Below are 9,233 nucleotides of genomic sequence, written 5' to 3'. Positions count from 1 at the left end.
CTCGGGAGGCGCGCCCCAACCCGGCTGCTACAGTGCTTGAACAGTGGATCTGAGATCTAAATCCTCTAGGTTGACTTTTCATCCCCGTAACCCTAATTTTTTATGCTATGTTTGACTGCTCGTATCTCCGCATCTGTAGCTCCGTTTTGGGCGTATGATATATCAAAATCTTCGCCTCGACATGTACATCATTTCATTCCATTGCATCATTTGCATTTGAGGTCATCTTGTTGCCCAAAATGCTGTTATAAGGAGGCTTCGTGAGTTAAATTGCAGATCCGTTAGTTCATCATGCACTTTTGTCATTTTTGCTATGTTTAATTCGTGCATGATATGCCTGTGCCCCTTTGGTATGAATTGTTAAGCATTTTGTCTTCTTTCCAGAGGTGCCACCCATGCATTTTTAGGATGTGTGTGTTGTCTTGTGCAAACTTGCGAAGAGAGGTACCTGAGATTACTGATTTCAGGGACTTAGTGATTTTCACTAAGTCTGGGATATTTTAGTTCATGATGCTATATGTCCAGCTTGTTTCCTAGTGATCCGTGCCTCTTTTGAGGATGATCAGTAAGGGAGTTTTGATATTTATGATATGCTCTATCCATCCATGTCTTTGTTTACATATGTGGAGTGCTCTAGGTTGACTCAATCGAGCTCAACTTTTGCTTCGTTGTTAATCTGGGCAGATCGTCAACTTGTTTGCGATTTTGCCGATGCTACCGTTAGTGTTCCATGCATGCTATGCCTTTGTTCTTGCCATGTGTAGCTAGCACATTGTGCCTTCTTCCTGGTCATATGCTTTCCTTGCCATGACTTGCAACGTAGTGAGTGCATCGAGCTCGTTTACATGCCTTCGTGAGTTAAATTTCTGCATGCCTCAATTTTCACCAAGTCTGAAAACTGATTGTGTTCGAGCTATGTTCGTGAGCTCGGTAGAGTATTTTGTGAACCCTTTTGGCCCCAGGTCACTTTGGGTGTTTTGTTAAGATTGTTGAGTAGCTCCATGCCATGTTCTTACTTGTCATGTTCAGGTTTTGTGTCATGTTGTTTTGCTGCTCCGAAGAGGGCTTCGTGATCTGAAATTTCAGACTAGTGTTAATTTCACTAAGTCTGGAAATCTGTTTTGCATTTGCGTTTTAGCCATGCTTGTTTGAACCTCTTAATGGATGAATTTGCCTATGGCTCAGTGCTAGTGTTTTGTCAACCATCTTGTGTACATCACTGCCATGTATTTTGTTTTCATGTTTGGTGCCTGTAGCATGTTCATTTCGTTGCATTTAGATGCCTACTTGCTGTAAATCGCAGACCGGTGTCGTATCTTAAAACGCTCGCCATTTCTAAACCGTAGCTCCGATTCCAATGATCTTTATATCGTTTTCAAGCGATTTCATCCCCTCTATCCAGTGGCACACTTGGTTTTCCAAGTTGAGGCCAAGTTCATGCATTTCCTGTCATTTCTTGCATTTTGCATCCCGCATCGCATCCCGCATAGCATATCGTCATTTCATCATATTGCTTGGTCTTGCCCGTGGTTGATTGTATCCTTGTTGCTTGTTTGTCTTGTTGGGTAGAGCCGGGAGACGAGTTCGCTACCGAGGAGCCCGTTGAGTTTGCTTGTGAGGATCCAGTCAACTCTGACAACTGTGCAGGCAAGATGATCATACCCTCGAAATCACTACTATCTTTGCTATGCTAGTTTGCTCGCTCTTTTGCTTTGCCACTGCTACGATGCCTACCTTTTGCTTGTCAGCCTCCCAATTGCCATGTTGAACCTCTAACCCTCCATTGTCCTAGCAAACCGTTGATTGGCTATGTTACCGCTTTGCTCAGCCCTTCTTATAGCGTTGTTAGTTGCAGGTGAAGATTGGAGCCGTTCCTTGTTGGAACATTTATTTACTTGTTGGGATATCATGATATTGCTATGTTATCTTAATGCATCTATATACTTGGTAAAGGGTGGAAGGCTCGGCCTCTCGCCTAGTGTTTTGTTCCACTCTTGCCGCCCTAGTTTCCGTCATATCGGTGTTATGTTCCCGGATTGTTGCGTCCCTTACGCGGTTGGGTTATAATGGGAACCCCTTGATATTTCGCCTTGATTAAAGCCTGTCCAGCAATGCCCAACCTTGGTTTTACCATTTGCCACCTAGCCTTTTCTTTCCCTTGGGTTCTGCAGACTCAAAGGTCATCTTATTTTACCCCCCCGGGCCAGTGCTCCTCTGAGTGTTGGTCCACCTGTCAGCTACCGGTGGCCACCAGGGGCAACTCTGGGTTGGCCTACCCGTACCTAGGACAATCTGAGTGTGCCCTGAGAAAGAGATATGTGCAGCTCCTATCGGGATTTGTCGGCACATTCGGGCGGTGTTGCTGGTCTTGTTTTAACCTGTCGAAGTGTCTTGAGTTACCGAGATACCGAGTCTGATCGGAACGTCTTGGGAGGAGGTCTATTCCTTCGTTGACCGTGAGAGCTTGTCATGGGCTAAGTTGGGACTCCCCTGCAGGGATTGAACTTTCAAAAGCCGTGCCCGCGGTTATGGGCAGATGGGAATTTGTTAATGTCCGGTTGTAGATAACTTTAACTTAACTTAATTAAAATGAATCAACCGTGTGTGTTACCGTGATGGCCCCTTCTCGGCGGAGTCCGGGAAGTGGACACGGTGTTGGAGTTATGCTTGCGCAGGATGTTCCTTAGTTTCTCGCTCGTGCTTCGCTTTCTCTTCTCGCTCTCTTTTGCGTATAAGTTAGCCACCACATATGCTAGTCGCTTGCTGCAGCTCCACATATATTTGCCTTATCCATTCCTATGAGCTTAAATAGTTTTGATCGCGAGGGTGCGAGATTGCTGAGTCCCTGTGGCTCACAGATACTACAACTCCAGATGCAAGTCCAGGTGTTTCTGCTCCAGTTGACGATTACGAGCTCAAGTGGGAGTTCGACGAGGACTCTCAGCGATACTACGTGTCTTTTCCGGATGATCAGTAGTGGTGCCTAGTTGGGGTTATCGATTCAGGGCCTTGTCGCATGTTGGGGGTCTTTTCTATTTTGGCACCATAGTCGGGCCATGAGTGATTTGTTTGATGGATGTTATTTATGTACTTTGATGTGACGTGGCGAGTGTAAGCCAACTATGTTATCTCCCCCTTTTATTATATATTGCATGGGATGTTGTAATAATTGCCTGACTTGCGACATTGCTTTCAATGCGGTTATGCCTCTAAGTCGTGCCTCGACACGTGGGAGATATAGCCGCATCGAGGGCGTTAAAAGTTGGTAATCAGAGCCTTCCCCGACCTTAGGAGCCCCATTGCTTGATCGTTTTTAGCAGCCGAGTTGTGTCTAGGAAAATGTTTTGAGTCCTTAGGAATTATATATCGGAGAGCTTAGGAATTCTTTTTGCTTCCCAGTCTCCTCATCGCTCTGGTAAGGCATCCTGACGTAGAGTTTTGACTATTCTCTTCTCAAATCTCACTAAAAAAATTTTAGGATCACGCGAGTATCTTGGTTTTGTTCCGATGATTTTGTGACGAGAACATTGTTCTTGGTGCCTCCTGTCTTTAGGGGTTGTGGCAGTGTCCCGGGGAGTTGAGCTCCGAGGTGCTGTCGTCACAATTTTATCGTTGCAATTCTGGTATACTTGAGATTTGTGCGCGACATCGAAAATCTCTTTTATGCAGTTCGTTGGTGAGATAACCTCGATGCCACCCAGTACTGGGGCGGGAGTTCGGGAGTATCGCCATAACTTGTATAACGGATGCTTTTCGAAGGTTGAGATAGATGGTTTCCGAAGTTTTCCTGGTTATGTGTTGAAGGATGGATACAGCTGGATGTAGGATTTGCTAGTTTGGGTGAGATATTGTGCTTCCCCTGTATCCCCAACACCTGATTGCATAACCGGAAAGGTTCGGGAGTTTCATAGGTGGGAATTCTAGTAGCTCTAGTTCTTCTTCCACGGATATTGGTTTGAGATTGAGATTTCTTACCGATTATTCGTTCTTGATCCGTACCTTGTTGAATTATTTCTCTACCTTAATTCTACGTGGCTTCTCAATTTATGGATATGTGACCATTTGAAGAGGAATGCATTCGTTCATTTTGTTCGGATGTGAAGACTATTTGTTGCAATTTTCATTCCGTTGGATTCAGCTTCTATATTGTTGTCTATCAATGTGCTAATGGTGGTCAACCTGTTCAGGATGGCTCCTCCAACGCGCACGACTCCGAATCCTGATCCGCCTCCACCTCCGCCTCCTCCGGAAGCATGGCAAGCTGTGATGGCCGCTACTAATGCAAACACACAGTTGATCATGCAAATTCTCCAAGAGCGCAATCAAGGCAGTCAAGGGAATCAAGGCCATAATCAACACCACTTTGCTACACTGAACCAGTTCCTTGCTAATGGCCCAAAGACGTTCAGCGGTTGTGTTGAGGCTACCGATGCTGACGATTGGCTAGTGGATCTGGGCAAGCATTTTGAATGCAGCAACGTCACGCCTGAAGATTTCGTCAAGTTCGCTTCTTTCCAGCTCAAAGATCAGGCTGCAGAGTGGTTCCAGCAGTACAAGGATTCCAGAGGTGGACGTGTTATCACTTGGGACGATTTCCGTCAAGATTTCCGCGCTCATCACATCCCTCAAAGTGTGGTTGAGAGTAAGCGTCAGGAATTCCGCAATCTGAAGCAAGGCTCTTTGTCTGTTTATGACTACAACAAGTTGTTCCAGAAGCTCGCCCGTTTTGCCAAGCAGGATGTTCCTGATGAGAAGAGCATGATCTATCAGTTCAGGGGTGGTCTTCGTGAGGAAATTCAGCTCGCTCTTGTCCTCTTTGAGCCGTTGAGATACGATGAGTTTTACAACATGGCACTGAAGCAAGAGGCTGCTCAGATGAGGTGTGATGCTTCCAGGAAGCGTGCCAGAGATGTTACTCCGTCTTCCTCTACTCAAGTGGTCAAGCAGCAGAAGTATTGGCTTCCTCCTCCTCCGTTCCGTCAGCCGTATCAGCAGAAGAGCAAAGGTGGCAGTGGTTTCTCCCACCCACCCAACCCAGGATTTCAGAACAGAACTTCGTCTCAAGCTCCAAGATCGAGTGCTCCGTATCACCGTCCGCTTTCAGAGGTCACGTGCAACAAGTGCCAACAGAAGGGTCACTATGCCAACAAGTGTACCAACCAGAGGCGTCTTCCTCCTCCTCCTCCTGTCAGATCGGCAAGTACAGCTATGGTCAAGCATAACCCCAAGTCCGCCAAGGTCAACTTGATGAATGCAGCTCAGGCAGAGGACTCGTCAGATGTGATCATGGGTAACCTTCCTGTTAATGATATTCCTGCAAATGTTCTTTTTGACACTGGTGCATCGCATTGCTTCATCTCGAGACCGTTTACAAATAGGCATGAATTGGTCTCACAAGTTTTGCCTAGTCCTTTAGCAGTTGTCTCTCCCGGTAAGCGCATGCAGGCTAACTCCATCGTTCCAGATGTTTCTATCACTCTGGGTGACTACAAGTTCTTGGCTTCTCCTACGGTTCTTGGCAACTCGGATATCGATCTTATTCTCGGGATGGACTGGCTCTCTAAGCATAAAGCTCAGCTTGATTGTGCAGCCAGGCAGATTCAACTGACTCATTCGTCTGAGGATGTCATTGTCTTTGCCGCTCGGGATAATACCATCCGGTTGTTTTCTCTCAATGAGAAGGGTGAATTGGATGCCATCTCTCAAATTCCTGTCGTTTGTGAGTATCAAGACGTCTTTCCAGAAGAGCTCCCAGGAATGCCTCCGCACCGGCCAGTTGAATTCGTTATTGAACTTGAGCCTGGCACGGAACCTGTGTGCAAACGTCCCTACAAGCTCGGACCTGAAGAGTTGAAGGAGCTGAAGAAACAACTCGATGAGCAAGAAAGATTGGGTCTCATTCGGCCTAGTACTTCTCCGTGGGGTTGTGGTGTTCTTTTTGTGAAGAAGAAGGATGGATCGAGTCGACTTTGTGTTGATTACCGTCCAGTAAACAAGAAGACCATCAAGAACAAATACCCACTTCCCAACATCAATGAGCTGTTCGAACAACTCAAGGGTGCTCAAGTATTCTCCAAGCTTGATCTCCGTATGGGTTATCATCAGATTCGTATTCGTGAGCAAGATATTCCCAAGACGGCGTTCAGAACAAGCTTTGGTTCATATGAATACACCGTCATGTCTTTTGGCCTCGCCAACGCTCCTCCGACGTTCTCTCGCATGATGAACTTCATCTTCAACCCCTACACCAATGAATTCGTTTTGGTCTATCTCGACGACATTCTGGTTTTCTCGAAGAACAAGGAAGATCATGCCAAGCACTTGCGTTTGGTTCTTGACAAGCTCAGGGAACATCAGTTCTACGCCAAGTTCTCCAAGTGTGAATTTTGGCTCGATGAGGTTCTTTATCTTGGTCATATCATCTCTGCCAAGGGCATTTCCGTGAATCCTGAGAAGGTGTCCGCAATTGTGAATTGGGAACCTCCTCAGAACGTGAAGCAACTCCGCAGTTTCCTCGGTCTCGCAAGCTATTGCAGAAGATTCGTTGAAAACTTTTCTAAGATCGCCAAGCCTCTCTCAAATCTTCTTCAGAAGCATGTCAAGTACGTTTGGTCTCCGGAGTGTGATATTGCTTTCAACACTTTGAAAGAGAAGTTGATCACTGCTCCAGTTCTGACTCCGCCTGACGAAACCAAGCCGTACGAGGTCTTTTGTGATGCCTCTCTCCAAGGTCTCGATACTGTACTGATGCAAGAGAAGAAAGTTGTCGCTTATACCTCTCGCCAGTTGAAGCCTAATGAGAAGAACTACCCCACTCATGATCTCGAGTTGGCGGCAGTTGTGCACGCTTTGTTGACTTGGAGACATCTTCTATTGGGAAGAAAAGTGGACATTTTCACTGATCACAAGAGTCTCAAGTACATCTTCACTCAGCCTAATCTCAACCTCAGGCAGACTCGATGGGTCGAAATGATTCAAGAGTACAATCCGAGTATTGAGTATACTCCAGGCAAGGCCAATGTGATTGCTGACGCTTTGAGCAGGAAAGCATATTGCAACAGTCTGATTCTCAAGCCTTATCAACCCGAGCTTTGTGAAGCTTTCCGCAAGCTGAATCTGCAAATTGTTCCTCAAGGTTTCCTCGCCAACCTTCAAGTCTCTCCTACCTTAGAAGACAAGATTCGCCAAGCCCAACTTCTTGATGCTATGGTGAAGAAGGTGAAGATTGGTATTGCAAAGAGTCAGTCCAAGTACAAGTGCTACCGACTTGATGACAAGGACACTCTCTTCTTCGAGGATCGAATTGTTGTGCCCAAAGGTGAACTTCGTAAGGTGATCATGAACGAGGCTCACAACTCTCTCCTCTCCATCCACCCTGGTAGTACGAAGATGTATCAGGACCCCAAGCAAGCTTATTGGTGGACTCGAATGAAGCGCGAGATCGCTCAATTCGTGAGTGAATGTGATGTCTGCAGAAGAGTGAAGGCAGAACACCAAAGGCCAGCTGGTCTCCTCCAACCTCTTGCCATTCCAGAATGGAAGTTTGACCACATTGAAATGGACTTCGTGACTGGGTTTCCAAAGTCCAAGCGTGGCAATGATGCTATATTCGTCGTCATCGACAAGCTCACCAAAGTGGCTCACTTTCTGCCTATCAAAGAGTCAATCACTGCAGCTCAATTGGCGGAACTCTATACCTCTCGCATTGTCTCTCTGCACGGTATTCCTCAAGTGATATCTTCAGACCGTGGCAGCATCTTTACCTCCAAGTTTTGGGATTCTTTTCAGAAGGCCATGGGCACAAACATCCGCTTCAGCACAGCTTTCCATCCTCAAACGAGCGGTCAAGTCGAGCGTGTCAATCAGATTCTTGAAGATATGCTCAGGGCTTGTGTGATCTCCTTCGGCATGAAGTGGGAGGATTGTCTTCCTTATGCTGAATTCTCATACAACAACAGCTTTCAAGCAAGTTCGGGCAAGGCCCCCTTTGAAATTCTGTATGGCAGGAAGTGCCGTACCCCTCTCAACTGGTCTGAAACCGGTGAACGTCAGCTGCTGGGTAATGATTTAATCACAGAAGCAGAAGATATGTGCAAAGTCATTCGTGATAACCTCAAAGCAGCTCAATCCCGCCAGAAGAGCTACTATGATAGTAAGCACCGTGATTTGACTTTCGAGATTGGAGATCATGTTTACCTCCGCGTCTGTCCTATGAAAGGTACTCGTCGCTTCGGTATCAAAGGGAAGCTTGCCCCTAGATACGTGGGACCTTTCAAGATTGTCAGCAAGAGAGGCGACCTCGCCTATCAACTTGAGCTTCCTTCAAACTTTGCAAATGTTCATGATGTGTTCTATGTCTCTCAGCTTCGTAAGTGCTTCAAGACTCCTGACCGCACCGTCAACTTCGAGGACATTGAGCTCCAAGAAGATCTCTCCTATCGTGAGCACCCAGTTGCTATTCTTGAAGAGACTGAACGCAAGACTCGCAACAAGTCAATTAAATTTCTCAAAATCAAGTGGTCTCACCATTCCGACCATGAAGCTACCTGGGAACGAGAGGATAACCTCCTTTCTGAGTACCCGGAGTTCTTTCAGTCCTAGATCTCGGGACGAGATCTTTTCGTAGTGGTGGAGTGTTGTAACGCCCCAGATATAATTTCCATATTTGTATCCAACTCTTGCCGTCTCCGGCGCTAAGTTATATTTATTTCTCGGGTTCGGGTTTTTGTCTCCGTGTGTTGTCTTCGTTTTCATGCATCTCATACCATGTCATCTCGTGCATCGCATTTGCATACATGTTCATCTCGTGCGTTCGAGCATTTTCCCCGTTGTCCGTTTTGCATTCCGGCGCTTTGTTCTCCTCCGGTGGTCATCTCTAGCTTTCTTTCGTGTTTGGGAATTAAACATTCCGGATTGGACCGAGACTTGCCAAGCGGCCTTGGTTTACTACCGGTAGACCGCCTGTCAAGTTTCGTATCATTTGGACTTCGTTTGATACTCCAACGGTTAACCGAGGGACCGAAAAGGCCTCGTGTGTGTTGCAGCCCAACACCCCCCAAATTTGGCCCAAAACCCACCAAACTCTGCTCCATGCCCTAGAGCGTTCGATCACGATCGTGTGGGCGAAAACCGCACCTCATTTGGACTCTCCTAGCTCCACTTATGTCTATTTATAGACCCCCTCCTCCAAATCCCGGATCCCCTCGTCTCAAACCCTAGTTTTAAAAAAAAAC

The 9,233-nt window shown here is 46.6% G+C and overlaps 1 pseudogene; it reads right to left on the bottom strand.

Moving 5' to 3' along the window:
- LOC123133703 (xanthine dehydrogenase-like) overlaps positions 1-9,233 on the bottom strand; it is a 52,843-nt pseudogene that overhangs the window by 37,103 nt on the left and 6,507 nt on the right.

Source organism: Triticum aestivum, chromosome 6B, assembly GCF_018294505.1.
Source record: "Triticum aestivum cultivar Chinese Spring chromosome 6B, IWGSC CS RefSeq v2.1, whole genome shotgun sequence".
Classification (NCBI taxonomy): domain Eukaryota; kingdom Viridiplantae; phylum Streptophyta; class Magnoliopsida; order Poales; family Poaceae; genus Triticum; species Triticum aestivum.
This window is presented reverse-complemented; position numbering and strand designations above follow the sequence as displayed.